Consider the following 16283-nt stretch of genomic DNA (forward strand, 5'->3'; position numbering starts at 1 on the left):
GGATTTCTCTTCTATCTGAATACAAAATAGACTGGAGATTGTTTTGTGATTAATTGTTCAAATGTATAGACATTTCCATTCTGTACTGCTCTTTGCATATTTTGTCTTCGGCGGTCTGTTTTCAGTTTACCAACAACTTAGTCCCTCTTAAATTTTGCCATTGACATTTGAATATGTCAGATGGCTTTGTTACAAATATGCATTCCATAGTTGCCTTCTTACTCACATGTGTATCCCCACAGAAATCCATTGATAATTTAGAGCTCCCTGGAAATAACACAGTTTTTTAACCTTGAGAGCCATCTTACCTCTGAGTGCATGCTGAAGGTTTTACACACTTCTGACCACTAATCCTGCAGTGGTCACAATGACCAGGCAAATTTTCATTAAAATTTAATATATGCATATTAAGTGAGTTCAGTATCTTGAAAAAATTATCTATCTCTTGATATCACTTTATGATCTATCTGCATTTGCCATATTTATCAACTTGCATGCAGATATTATATAGAGTCTTTGTACATTCCTCTTTCATGTGGCTTCTTTCTCTTAATTAGGAAAGCTGAAGGTGATGGTTATTTTAAAAGTAAGTAATACATATTGATTTGTGCTGTTACGCAGAGGCTGGAGAGAGCTGACTAGCCCTTCCTCCCATAACATAAAGCACTTATCATTTCTAAAATGCAAAGTTGTTGTCACAAGGCACCATCTATGAATAGAGTGTATACCCTCACCAGGTACCTAACCTCTTGCACCTTGCTCTTGGAGGCAGAACCTCCATATCAGAGGCAATTTTGTTTTCAATTCATAAATTACTCAGTTATTTTTTGGTGAATGTTTTGGTTTGGTGTTTGTTAGTGTTGTAGCATGAGAACTTAGTCAAGATAATTTGGTATAGGCAGTTTTATTTCATGCCAAAATATGACATAATTTATCTAGCATAGAGTGCATTTGGACTGAACAAGGGAAAATCTTAAGTATGTGATCCCTGCCACAGACAGTCTTGAAGAATAGTAACTATTGTCTTACATATGTACAAAGAAAACATGCATATTTTCCCAATTGCTAAACTTCATCTGAAGGTTAGTGATAATCATTTCATTTAAAATTCTTCTTTGGTTTGATGAAAACTATAAAAACAAAAAAAAAATGGCTCTTGTAACTCAGATCAGGAAAAGAGCACAAGTTCCTGGGATTCTTCTAAGGGAGATGTTTGCCAGTGCTATACAGTCAAGGTCACTTGCCATGGCAAGCACAGCTGCAGACATCACAGGGATCTGTAGGGTAGAGTGTTGGTAGCCAGAGACACAAAACTCTGGGCCACTTCAATAGTGAACAATTTTATTTTTCCCACTGCAGTTTATATATTGGCAAAATAGTTACTAGGGATGGCACTACCAAGAGAGCTTAAACAAACAGCATCTTTGACCCTTTATCTGAGTTCTTCTGCAGATTTTTTCCCTGAAGGACATTCCTCCTTGTCCTTACCTCTTGCCAGCATATATCTTATATGCTTATATCTCACAGTCATAAGCCACATTTTAGAAACTGTAGACCACCTGGGCCCTAACTATCTATGTGCAAAAGAGCCCACTTTAATTTTTTTTTTCAATTTATAAAAGATGTTTATTTGGGGCTTACAATTTCAGAGGGTGAGTCCACTACCATCATGGTGGGGAGCATGGCAGCAGGCAGTTAGAGAGGCATGGTACTGCAGCAGAAGATGAGAATTTATATCTTAATGCACAACCGTGAGGCGAGAGACCTAGCAGAGAACCTTGTGGGCTCTTGAAACCTCAAAGCCTATGTCCCTAGTGGCACACCTCCTTCAACAAAGCCATACTTCCTAACCATTCCCAAACAGTTCCACCAATTGACTCCTGAGACAAGTTCAGAAGGCACAGGACTGAAAATAATCACAGCACAATATGAGTGCAAGGGAAACAGTAGGCATGCAGCTCTCTGCAGAGATAGCAGATAGAAGCTCAGATGTACTACTGTGTAGATGTGGCATCCAGTAAATAAGCTAACAAGGATGTACACTCCAAATGCTTCATTTGGAATAATGGGAACTTCAAAATACTCAAATTTAAAACAGTGAGAGTGAATTATTGAAAAAAAATTAATGGTTCTGTATAAAATGTTTGACCATTGATTTCAGAATAGGAGTGTGACTAAATAAAAAGAATACTACATGAGAAATCAAACATTTCATTAAAAAAGTTGAAATGAATCTGAACACATTTTCCAGAAAAGAGAAATGGAATATAAAAACTAGCAACAATTTTACTTTTGGTAACACTTATTAACTTTTTAATTAATTATCTTGCAGATGAATTAGAACACATATAAATTCATGAACAGAATATATACCAATAGAGAGCAATGATTTGAAGTTTGTCTGAAGGCTTTTGATGTGGCTATAATGGTATTGCCCTATTGTTTCCAACATCAGAGAAATTTTTATTTCTTACCCAAACATTCTCTTGGAAAAGGTGCCCCAAAGTTCAGCTTTTTGAAAAAAATAAAACAAAACTAGGCATTGTGTAAAATTGCTCTGGCTATAATTATTCTCTACAGTTTTTTCTCCACTCTTCAAACCACATATCCTTGCATCTATAGAAAAGCCCATTTCAAAAGCAGTTTGTTACTTAGGAGAACAATACTATAATCCATTAATACCCATTAACACACTTTTGCAGATTCAACGTTTGTTGTTGTCCAGGTGAATGAGCATTACTTAGAGACAAAGAACCTGTGGAAATAGATGCCAGAACAGGCATGCATTCATTCAGATGTTCCAAAGATATTACAAATAAGGACAGTATTTTATGTCACCTACCACCAGGGTAGTGCTCAAAAAACAATGTAGAGTATGATTCATAACAATTTAAAATATATATGAAGGAAGAGAGAATTTTAAAAAGAAAAATATGAAAAGTTAAAAGTTAAAAATAAAATAACAAATATTTGAATTAAAAAATAATGAACATTTTATTTAACATTCATTTTTCATAAAACTTATTTTACTTATCATCACTTTGGTGTTTCATTACATGAGCATTAGTATATAGATTTATAAGAAAAGTTATAAATTAGTATGTGTTTAAATTATCTTAATTTGACAGTGGAGATAGGTGATCTACCTACTTCCAAGTTTTTTTAATTAAAGTTTTTGAATAGTTTTATTGTCAAATAATGTTTGGATGGGAATACAGAAAATTCTCAGATTCTCCTTTCTCTCACATCATCTTTAACAATATCAGTACATGTCTGTGACTGGGATGTTTTGTTAGTTTGTATTCCCTTGTACTGATGCACACTATTTCTAAAAGTCTACTCTGTCTGTTTAAATAAAAGTTTCCTTGATGAGGGGTAAACACCACACTTATCTGTGAGTATAAGAACAAATATTTAGAATGTAGTTAGGCATTTTGTTGATATAGTAAAATGGTGATTACAGGTTCTATTCCAAGACCAAAGACATCATGGGCCTTGGATAGTTGTCTAAGTTTAAAATACCAGGCATGGTTTCCCTTTTATTGAGAAGATCTTAAGTCCAAATACAGAGATGTTAGTAATGCTCAGGAATCATTGTGGAAGAGCAACAGACAGAAAGATTGAAGAAGTCAGGGGAAGAAGGCTGTTACATTGTGTGTTCTAGGAATGTAAGAAGCTACATAAATGGAGTCTCTCCAACATAGGTGCTTAAATGTAAGATGAACAGGGAGGACACCTTAAGAAATGCTAATGAACAAGGGAGAAAGTTCATGAGGCCACAAACCTAGAGGGAGAAATGGATGATGAGGACAGGAGAAAGAATCTTCCATAGGAAAAGCAGACAAATTGCTTAATTGCTTTTACAATACTAAAGGATCATCCCTGGAGTATATGTATGAAGCATTATATGGATTGCACAGCTTGTACTTGCACACACACACACACACACACACACACACACACACAAATATATATATATTAACATTTTAAAAGAGGCCATGAATTTGTAAAGTAGCAAGGGCTGATATGGTACATAGAAGAGATTAGAGGGAGAAAAGGGAAGGGGAAAATTATATAATTATCATATCAAAAATATTTTAAGATATCTATGGCTACATTAGACTTTGTTCTTGTACAACCATTTTTCAGTATAAATATTTTGCTTACTTGATAATCTGATTAACTATACAACCTGTTTTTTGTTTTTTTGAGACAGAGTTTCAAAAACTCTGTGTAGATTTGGAGCCTTTCACTCTGTAGCCCAGGTTGGCCCCAAATCACAAAGATCTGCCTGCCTCTGCCTCCTGAGTGCTGGGATTAAAGGAGTGTGCGACTACCTCCTGGTGCAACTATACAGCCTTTAAAGTTGCTTCAAAATTGCTGTGGTATGACTTTGTCACTCTGAATTGCTTAAAGCTTAGACAATGAATTAGAATCTATGACATCACTCTAAATGCACATTGTTTCAATGTCTTACATACTGGTAAGTCATTACTAAATGTGAGCCAACAGTTAACAATTTGGAAATTTTCTATTTTAGATACTGGTACATCAATACAGCTTTTCTAAGAGGATAGCAAAGATGGTGAAGGAATATACGTATTCAAGGGATACCCTTCCTGTGAGTGAGGAGTGAAGAGAAGGGATAACAGTTCATAGCTGAGATAATTTCTAAGTTGTTTAACTCACTCCGGTTGCCACAATTTACTATTTTTCTGAGATATGTCCTCTCTCTCTCTCTCTCTCTCTCTCTCTCTCTCTCTCTCTCTCTCTCTCTCTCTCTCTCCCCCTCTCTCTTTGTCATGTATATAATGTATATATGTATGAAATATAAACTATATAGAAATACAAATTTCTATCAAAAGAATTAAGGTCACTACCATCATTTTTACTACAAATGCGAATCACATTATTCCATTTGATCACTTTTATACCTTGCTGCCTTTATTAGATGCAGCAATTTCCAAAATTATTAACTAATTTGAAAGCTCATTTTTTATTATTTTAATATTTTTTCTTTTCTTTTACTAAAAATGGATTTTTTCATACATTTTCTTATTATGGTTTCCCCAGAGCTTCTAATTTAAACAGAAAATAGGATGTATGAGAGAAGCCTACAAGAAAGATCAAGCACTGTTTTCTTTCTGTTGTGACACTACGAAGCCTGAGATATTGACTCTGGAAGTCATTGTTATATTAGCAGTGGCAAGGACAAGTTTTGTAAGGTAGAGAATTGCAGGCACAAAAATCATCTTTTCCCAGCAGGTTGAACAGAAGTCAAGAGCCTGTTGCAAGGTTACAGCAGACTTCGTCCTGGTTTTTGAGAACTATTTCAAAGGTTCTTTCTTTCTCTTAAAGTGAGGACTGAGAATTTGCTGCCCTGGTGCTTTGGATATCAAACTAAGACAAGAGTACAAAAATTTAACACATTGTATTGTGTTCAGTTATATCTTCCACCAACAGTCAAAAGGTTTCTATAGACATTAAGTAGGTATTTTCTATGAATGTATAAAAGGTTACAGTTGAATGTAAGTTATTTCTCTTTTAGTAATGCTAGCGTTTGAACTTAGAATTAATTGATAAGAAATATTAAGGCTATAAAATAATTAAAAAGTCAAATGTCTTGGAATTAGGTCTTTTAATCAATGAACACAATGTGTATAAAAAAAATCAAGTCCTAAAGTTACATGTGAGTTAATACTTTTAGGCTTACAAATGGTTCAGAATTTATCAATGACTCTCTCTGCCCCAATTTCTTGTTTATGTAGTCCTGAGTAACCTGATAATTTCTATGCAACCAGTCTCCTCTTTTACTCAATACCCCAAAGCATCAGATGGCTGATTTCTAGAATCACAAGATGGATCAGCATCCCCAAACTTGTTTTTAACATTGCAGAAATAAGTTATTTTATTTTAATCCCAGAAATAAATGCTGTAATGCTTCCATTGATTCCTAAAAGAAAGCTGATTTAATCAGAAATGTAGCTGTTTCTAGATAATACATATACATGTGTATATTACATATACATATGTATGTGTATATAATGATTTAGTATAATAATGAACACTAAATTACTAAATAAGGAGTAATGTCTATAGGATACAAATACATAATAATATACATTTACAAATACTAGCACATCATTAACAAATAAATAGTAAAAGTAAACCTGAGACTATAATTCTTCACATGATTGGCTATAGCTTACAATGGTGCAAAAAAGTGTCCAACACATTCAAGAAGAATTTTCCTTCAAATCGGAAGTTTTATCTTTTTCTACATAAGCAACATATTCAACAACTGTTTCTCTTGATGTCCAGTGATTGCAGATAGGCCCAACTCCTATTTAGCTGGGCAATCATAAGGACAGTAGCTGGTTCGTTGCATAGTTTTCTGATCACACTCAATATTTAACAATAAGCTGTAAAATTGTCTTTGTATTAAAATAATATCACCATGAGGAAGTAATATTCTGAGCACATTTAAGAAATGCATGGCTAAGACATTCTGGATACTAATATCGAAGAAGTGATGAGTTACATTGTTCAAATTGACAAAGAGTTTATCATGATAAATCTTTTCATAAGGTAGAAAATATACACATGTGAACGTGTGAGTGTGTATGTATATGTATTATATATATGTGTATCTATATAAAAATATGTAGATATGAAGACATATTTGTATGTACACATATGACTACAGAAAAGTTTATTCTTTTCACTTGAAAGAATATAGAAATAAAAATAAGAGGATATTTTTGAATGTCTGAAAATTTTTGTAAAAATTGTATTTTTCAAAGATCTGCTTATATTATATAGACATTTGGTCTAGGACCATGCATGATGTACTCACAAACTTTTATCCCATTTAGTCTTGATTAGGAAGCCTGTGAATTATCTTCACATGTACTTCCTAGTCTTTGTGGAGACTGACTCTACCCAACTTTATCTCATCAGGAAACCAGAGAAAACATCATAAGCCCATGCTATTTACTTATATTTCAGTTGGATAACTTAAATGGTTTTGAAATTTCTTTTGAAATGTATTTTTTATAACTTTTACAAAGACGTGTGCAATGGTTGTTATGTGAACTATTTTTCTCATCTTTTGCTATTGGTGTTTACAAAAAAAAAATAACTTCCAAGGCAAAGATAATTTAAAGGTTCTCTCAAAACCTCAGGATATTTAAGTAGCCCTAGTTGTCGTAAGGCTACAAAGCCTGTAGTCACAGTCTTCTGTTCTCATGAATGTCCTCAACCAGGAGAAACTGAATGCATAGCTTCCAACTGTGGTTTACAAATTTATTCTTAATTAATTTATAAGGTCCTTTTATTGTATTACAGTATCTGCCAACTGTTAGAGATTTTGTAGATAAGAGAAACTTTGACTTACATTTTAATTCAGAGACATGTGTTCTATCATCAAAGTGCTCACAAGAAACTTGCTATGTTCAAAGGGTGAAGCAGTGATTAATATTTATTGTGATATTGTGCCACATCTTTATTCACAAATTAAAGCAGTTTATCATCTGGAAAATTAGTTACCAAACACGTTCAAAAGAGTCACCTAAACACAACTCATATGTTAATGAATATAATGTGTTGATGGCATAAAACTGGACATAGAAATTATTAATAATGGAAGTACTGATATTTAAATCAGTGTCATTCAAGTGCAGGCCTTAGTAAAGAGAGGACTACCACACGGGTCTGTGGTGTGAGATTTCTCTTTCTCCTGGCTACTTATGCCAGGTTCTTTCCTGCTCATTATCCAAGCTGTTTTCCCACTCCTCACTGTTTCTGAAAGCCACACCTGAACTGTGAAAGCACAGTCAAAAGAGAAACTTCCTATCAGGACTACATCAACTGGTTCATTCTCTTTTCCAGGCAATTCCTTGAAGCTCCACATCTAAGTTAAAGCAAATAGAATGCTTGAGAAAACACACAAACACTTTCACAGAAACGTACTCAATTTCAGTTTGGGGGTAAGTGTCATGTTTAAATTTTTATAATTCTATTCAGATGTGAATTAATGAATCTTTCTGGATACATGCATATGGTCTCATTACTTTTCATATCAGTAGAATCGGAGTCCCTGAATGCTGGTCTTCTTATACTTCCTGTATCAGTTTCTGTTTTCTGAGTTTGTTTCTAGAGCAGCAGGTGGTAACGTAAAGAGTTCAACCAATATAACAACAGTCTGGATGTTCTTCAGCCAGTAAGACAAAGCATTGCCATACAGTTCTCTTATTATATGGTTAGATTTGTAAAGAAAACAAAATCAAAACCTGGCAACAAGTGATAGAGTGAACGGTGTCAACAGACAGGAAAAATACCAGGAAGACAGTGAATGCTTGCTGTAAGTAGAAATTCCTAAAGATACTTTGTATTTCTTAGAAGAGCTGTGAGAACAGTAGCAATATACTTTCTGAGTATGCAGTCATAGAAATATTAATATTAATGTCAAAAGTAATGTTTATCCTTTTAGTTAATTTAAAGTCTCTATGACAGAACAGTTATTCAATGTTAACAGTTATTAACAGTGTTATTTTCTTCTGTGAATCAAGATTCTAGTATTTAGTACTAAAATTTGTTCTCAACTCACAATCACCTTGATTTTTTCCTCTTTTGTTATCTTGCAGTATTTTTAGAGATTTGTAATTCAGAGATTGAGTAGTTAGGTCAATGATGCATTTTGAGTGAATTCCTATGGAGAAAAGTCTATCTCTGGTGATTTTTTTATGAATGCAAATGAATGTCCAGGTGTTCCAGCAACTATTACTAAAGGATTCTCCTTTTGCCGGGCAGAGAGGGCACATGCCTTTAATCCCAGCACTCGGGAGGCAGAGCCAGGCAGATCTCTGTGAGGGCAGCCTGGGCTACAGAGTGAGTCCTAGGAAAGGTGCAAAGCTACACAAAGAAACCATGTCTCAAAAAAACAAACAAACAAAAAAGTATTCTCCTTTCTATATACAATTACTTTTCTTGATCTAATAACAATGAATCTATTTCTGATAAATTCATATTTTAGTGATGTATCTCATATACTGTAGTGGCTTATATTATTTATGTTCATGAAGGATGGGAACATATATCTTCTGTGGAGTAAACAGACATCTTCAATCCTTAGATTAATGCTGACCTTGAAGCATTAGTCAGAAAATATCCTTGTGCTTTTTATTGTTCTCTGAAAGATATGAAAGAGAATTTCTCTTTTCTATAATTCGGATGCTGATGGGATCCACCAATGAAAGACCTATTTTTTGTTCATGTGGTTGGATTTTCTTTTTATTTGGGAAGAGTTGTGCTTGATAATATTTAATAGATAAAAATATATTAAGATTATTTTTATGTGAGTTTTGATTGACTGATTTTTTTAAATTAATCTACCTCATGCAGTTCATCAAATTCTTGATAGTAGAATTAGTCCCCATGGTTACAAGGCCTTTTGGTTCCATTTTTCTTAGCTAACTTCAATACTACATATACCACCTTATTTTTTTTTCCTGTGGATTTCATCATTCTTAACAACACTAATCTACTTTTCAAGGTTCATTTTTATTTATGTGTTCATGTGTGTAATTGTGTGACACTATGCCACATATCTATGTGTATTCATGAAAGCCAGAAAAGGATGTCAGTTTTCCTGGAGATGGAGTTGCAGACAGTTGTGAGCTATCAAGCACAAATGCTGAGAACTGAATTCAGGCCTCTATAAGAGTTGTGGGCACACATTTCCTATTGCTTTTCATTGACTTTTGATGAGGTTGTTATTTTAGATAATTGCTTCCTTATTTGATTAATGACTTAGCTGGGATATTGAGCGATGTGTGTTTCCCACAGTGAATCTTGTATAGCAGACCATCAGCGATTAACATTGTATGTACATGTGTTACCAGAGAATGCTTGTGGCTCTACAGAAATCTTTTACCTATTTTCTGATCTCTCTGCTAAGTTATTTGTTCCTGTTTTATTACCTCTGTTAGTTAAACTCCACTCAATTAATCCTTCCTTATTTTTTATCACATCATAAGTTATTGGTTATAGCTCTTTTCATTTCCACAGATATTTCATATCATATTTAATATTTCTCTGACCCTTTTGGGAAGTTGAGTGCATTTTCATTTATTCCATTGCTCTGTAGAAAATACTAGCTCTTTCTTAGTGGCCTCCATTACCAGCTCTCCTGCTTCTTCAATAACATTAGTAGGCATCATCTCACCTAAGTCATGTTCTAATAGACAATTCTTTTAAAAAAGTATTAATTTGGAAATGCTGAAATGAGACTAATTTAACTGAAATCAATAACTATTGATTTTATTGATAATAAAACTTGCCTTTTATTAATTATAAAATATATATTTTCCATATTTTATACTTTCCCACATTTTGATGCAAAGTAAAAGCCTATGATAGTTTATTCATATACTTAAAATATTTTCCTCATTAAGTGATCTATATATGTATATGTGTATAAATACACACACATATATTTATATTTATAGTTATAATTTTAATGGATATTGTAGAGTCCATGAACATTGCACAATGTTTCTTATACAGTTTTAACTGTCACCATTGTGGATTACCTCTATTTATTCAGATTACATTTTATTGTGTAGAAATTTCTTCTCAGATAAACCTTCATCTTGGAGGTTAACTCCTTAAATCTAGAGGGAGGTGAAGCATTCCATCCAAAGGCAACCTCACTGAACTCAAAAAGTAAACAATGCAAAGGAAGTCACTGAAACTGACAAGATGTAGCAGGTTCCTTTCTACCCAAACATATATGAGCAGTAAAGACTTCTGAGAAACACGCTTATGCAGAGTGAGCTTCCTTGAAGTATCTAAGACAAGATAAGACATTTAGAATATGCAGAGACCAGTCCAGCTGCCGCCTGTAAGAAGCTTTGATTTCCAACATGTTGTATTGTTGCAGACTGAGCAGTGAACACCAGATTTAGAGCTTTCATTAACTGTCACCCAGGCTGGGTGGGTATTTGGTTGTTGCAATTGTCTTTGATTAATTTCTACTCTTGTAAATAATCACCCTCCAATATTGTTAATCTAATCTCAATATATTTCATTGGTTTACTAAATGGGAATTTGGAGGTATCTTTCCTTTGAGCTGTTATTAGATCCCTGTCTTGGGTAAGTAGATTAGATCACACATCACCAGTAATACTATTATACAAAACATTTATATTCTGATTTATTATCTGTAGTTAGATACAGCTTGAATTTCAACAGTTCAAGTGCCAGGAATGTGGATGTCTATGTATATGAATTGGGCCAAAAAAACTTTAAAAGGTGGTCCTATTGGAAAATAATTAAATTGTAAGAGGTCATACTTGATAAAATTAACTCCTCTAAGATTGGTTATGATGAGCATGACCTCTTTCTGAATGACTCTTCCTGATAATGCTGCTGCAAACCACCATCTATCAAGTGGTTCTCATCCAACCTATGTGAAACGTCATTGAGTTTCAGACTAGAGCCTAAGTCAACCTCTTTTCTTTATGATATACTTAGTTATGGATATTTTTAGGGCAATACAAAACAAATTAAGATATTTTCCTAGTTTTTGTTAATGTCATTTAACTCGTTTTTAGGAAAGGGATGTACGCTTTCAACAGAGATACATAAAATCATAAATATACCTATCTGCTCATTGCATAATATTTTCTTTGTAATTAAATGCTTCTCAGTGAGGATAATTTTCAGTGGCCAAAATAGAATACTTTAAAATCTGATCACAAAGCCATGTGCCATATATTTTTATTCCTGTTGCTGTGATACAAAACAAAAGAATACAAAGTCTGTAGCAGTAAGTTTCTCTGGTCCTGCCCAACCCACTGTCTGGACGAATCTCTCCCACCCATGTCCTGCAGTGGCTTGGTACCAAGTAAACATACAGGGCTTATATTATTTACAAACTGTATGGTCTAGGGCAGTCTTCTTGCTAGCTAGCTCTTATAAGTTAACCCATTTCTATCAATCTGTGTTTTGCTGCGTGTTCTGTGGCTTACCTGTCTGCTGGCATATTGTTCCTTGAGTGGCAGGCTGATGTCTTTCTCCAGACTCAGCCTTTCACTTTCCTGTCTCTCTCCTTGGATTTTTCTGCCTGCCTCTAAGCTGCCTTGCCATAGGCCAAAGTAGCTTATTTATTACCAATGGGAACAACATATATTCACAGCATACAAGCAACTTAGGTAGAGGAGAAAGGGTTCACTCATGCTCATAGTTTGAGGTTAAAGTCTTTTATGGTAGGAAATTCACAGTAATAACTACTTGAAGCAGGTGACCATATTTTATTTAGAGTCAAGAAACAGAGAGTGGTGAATACATGCTTCTTAAGGTTTAGTTTTCCACTTTATACAGGGAGTAGTGCTGCCCACAATTCAGATGAATCTTCGTACATTGGTCATCATAGTTAAAAAAATCCCCCTAGGTGTGCCAAGATGCCTTTCTTCCAGGTGACTGTAGATCATACCAAATTGACAATTAACAATAACTAACCATCACACACAGCCTTCATATAACTGTAATGTATACTGAATTGAATTTCATGTTTATTTATAAATTTATCTTTATTTCCACTTTTTCTTGTTGAAAATAATTTTTTTTCTCATGGAATGTATCCTGATTATAAATGTACTAATTTATGAATGAATTTGTTTAACTTTTAATGACTTGTTATCAGACACAGACCTGTGATACAAAATAGTAAATAATTTTGTAGTTGTTCACAGTTGTTTGTATGATGTATAAAATGACAGCTGTGTTACATGCAAAGGCAACATTTAATGTGACCATTCCATATGCCCTCTGTGTGACAAGCAGATTGTGACTATGAGATCCCTTTATGAAAATATTAATCTGACTTACAGTATTTATAAATAGAGCATCTTTACACAATAGGAAAGGAAGCTACCCTGTTTTGACCATCTGCTATGTTTTATTTTCAAATCTGGGATGTGCACACACTTTTCTTAAGAAATAAATCTCTGGGAAAATATGAATAGATGTAGAATTACAACTGTCCCTATGCTCACTAGCATTAACATTCATTCACAAATGTACATATGAGACTCTCTCATTCTTGCAGGTGAACAGTCTGTGGAGACAGATGTATGTAAAGTTTATGTCATGTCTGATCATCGCCTTCCACTCTGGGATACTTTGTCCTTAGTTGAATGAAACACAATGAGGTCAAGGGCTGTGCAATTTCTAATTCATTTTGATTGTTGTTCTCAGAGCATATCTCTATGGGTGACTGATGTTCTGCTATACTCAGTTTTCTTTGAGGCTGGAAATTTTAATTAGTCCTCTGTGTTTTAAGTGGTCGTCTTCTGGAAACTCAATGCACATGCCTCTTCTCATCCATTTTGGCACAAACTTTCTATGCTTTCATATTCCTGTTCCTAATTAGTACTCTTACACAACTATATAGAGTTAGACTCCTCCTAATATGAAGTTCAAATTATAAAGCACTTTTGGAGCATCTTAATTATTTTTTTGTAACAGCTTGCTTAGAAAATATGCCTACTGTATTCCCAAGGTATCATACTTCATTATTATTTTACTAAATATTCATTCCTGTAACACTTGTATCTATATTTTCTTTTTAAGATAGTTGAAGCTACATATTAACCTAGATTCTCTCACATAAAGAAAGCACTTTATTTTATGCTTTATTCCATATTTTGTGTATTTATATGTGCATGGGCACGTGTGTGGCACGTCCAATGAGTGGAGGCCAAAAGACAACTATCAGGAGTCAGTTTTGCATCTCCTCCATGTTGAACTGGGAGGAGAACTCACACCCTCTGGCCTGGAAGCAAATGCCTTCCCTTGCTTAGCCATCATACCACTACAAGAAAGAACTTTGAAAGTATTTTACAAGCAGTATTTTTACTAATAGCTAACTGTTGGAAGAAATATTGTATTAAAACATTAAAAGCTGAGTCTGGAGTACTAAGTCTGTAATAGAGAACTTTTGGTTCGTAAGAAGGTTCATGATTAAAAAGGCTATGTGTTAAGCTGTAGCCTGAAGGTTTCCTAGAAACAGTGATTTAGTTAGTTTTCAAAGTAGTGTAGTAAAGTAAATTTATGCAAGCAACCCCCTGTCTCTTTCATGAGAGAGAGAGAGAGAGAGAGAGAGAGAGAGAGAGAGAGAGAGAGAGAGAGAGAGAGAGAGTGTGTAACAGTAATGACTGTAGAAGAAAATACCTTGAATTGGAGTGAGGCAGATCTGGGGGAAGCTGGAGGATTAGAAGAGGGAGAGAGGTGAAATGATGAAGAGTGCTCATCTAGAAATTCTGTAATTATATTATAATCTCAAAACTAAAATAATAATACCCCAAAGAATGACCAAAATGTTTTTTTTTAATTTTAACTTCAATAAAATTGACTTTACACTCTTGTGTCTTTAACTTTAAATGATAATAAATGTATATGTTTTGTATGCAATTAAAATAATTTCTATCTCCTCTCAGATCCTTCTCACCATCCTTACCCATTCAACTACATGCCTTCATTCTCCATCTTCTTTGAAAACAAAGCAAGCAAGCAAGCAAGCAAACAAACCAGAATAAATCAAAACAAACAAACAAAAAAAAAAATAGTAAACACAATACATGCACACAAACACACACTGCACAAAATCTCAAAATCTGAAGACATAATGACTGATTTTTCTTTTTTGAACAGCTGTCAATAGGAGCTATCTTCTGAGTTGGTTATGGGGGGCTAATAACCAGTTTTCCTCTCAATCCTGGGGCTCCATCTGGCTTAGACCTATGCAAGTCCCATGTGCACTGCCACAGTCCCTTTGAGTTCATAGGTGCATCAGTCCTGGTGTGTCTAGAAGATATTGTTTCCTTGGTGTCATTATTATCTTTCCTCCTCCTTTTCAAAATTAAAAACAAAACAAAACCAACAACAGTAATTTAAAAAATGGATGTAAAAAAAGAAAAGAAATATAGTGTATATTCAGTCAACTTCTGTATGATAACTTAATGCAAGCCACATGCTGTTCTAGAGGTAACCCACTCCTTTTCAGAATTAAGAAAGGATTCCTCAATAAAATATCACACATTGAATCAACCTAAAATGTGGGAATAAGTGAAAAAAAAAACAGTCAAGAGTGGGCTTTTGTGTCTGTACTTGCTGACATTGTGAGAATTCAGCCATTGGAAACAGTGAGGCTCTGATGCAAAGACACAAAGTGATACAATGGCCCCTCTTCACACACTAACATACAGACCTTTATTTGAATCTGGAGTGGGATAGACTGAACAGAAGATCTGACCAACATGATGCCCTGCCAGAGGATAGAATCAAAGAGATGTGAGAAAAGTAACATTTCATATTTCTTCATTTCTGTTATGATACCAAGGTATTCCTCTTCCTGCTTTATCTTTTTGGCTAGATGTCATTCAGAATTCTATACAAAGACAGCCAAGAGGATAGTCCATATAAATAATCCTGTCCCTTATCTCCATGGAAACCTTCTACAGTCACCATTAGGGAAACCAATATATGGAGACTTCTGTAATATTTATAAAAGCATGCACTACACACTAGAACCTATGCATAAAAACTTTATAGTATAAAACATTTCTGTATTACTTATGTCTAGCAAAATGTGAATGCTGTATAAATTAGTATTGTCCTGTATTGTTTAAAGAACAGTAAAAAGAGGAGTTCTGTATATGTCCAGTACAGGACAATTACTTAATAATATCCATCTGCTCTTGGTTGTGGCTCAGAATCTGTTAAAGCAGATCATTGCCTTTTATTTGTGTGGGGTGAGAGAGGAGAGGGAAGAGAGAGAGTTAAGTCAATTCATATCCATGTATTGATTGGCTCATGTGTTTATGTAAATTAGTAAGGCATCAATCTTCAAGACAGTCTGTCAGACCAGAGACATCTGGCCAGGAAGTGATATTATCATGTTGAGGCATAATTCCTCAGGGAAATTTCAGCTTTGTAATTACAAACTTTCAACTGATTGGGTGAAGCCAGGATAGTAGAAAGTAATCTACTGAAAGTCAATTGATTATAGCTGTTATCCACATCAAGAAAATGCCTTTTCAGCAACACCAAGATTAAGGCATAATCAAATGACTGAGTACTATAACCTACCTAAGTTGACACATTAAACCCCTGTTACAATTTTTCCATTAACAGCTTGATACCCATAAGTAACAAGTTGATATATGAGTTGATTTTACAGTACTGCTGATTGAACCAAGAGTCTCCTGAACACTCAACAA

Source organism: Peromyscus leucopus, chromosome 6 (assembly GCF_004664715.2).
Source record: "Peromyscus leucopus breed LL Stock chromosome 6, UCI_PerLeu_2.1, whole genome shotgun sequence".
Taxonomy (NCBI): domain Eukaryota; kingdom Metazoa; phylum Chordata; class Mammalia; order Rodentia; family Cricetidae; genus Peromyscus; species Peromyscus leucopus.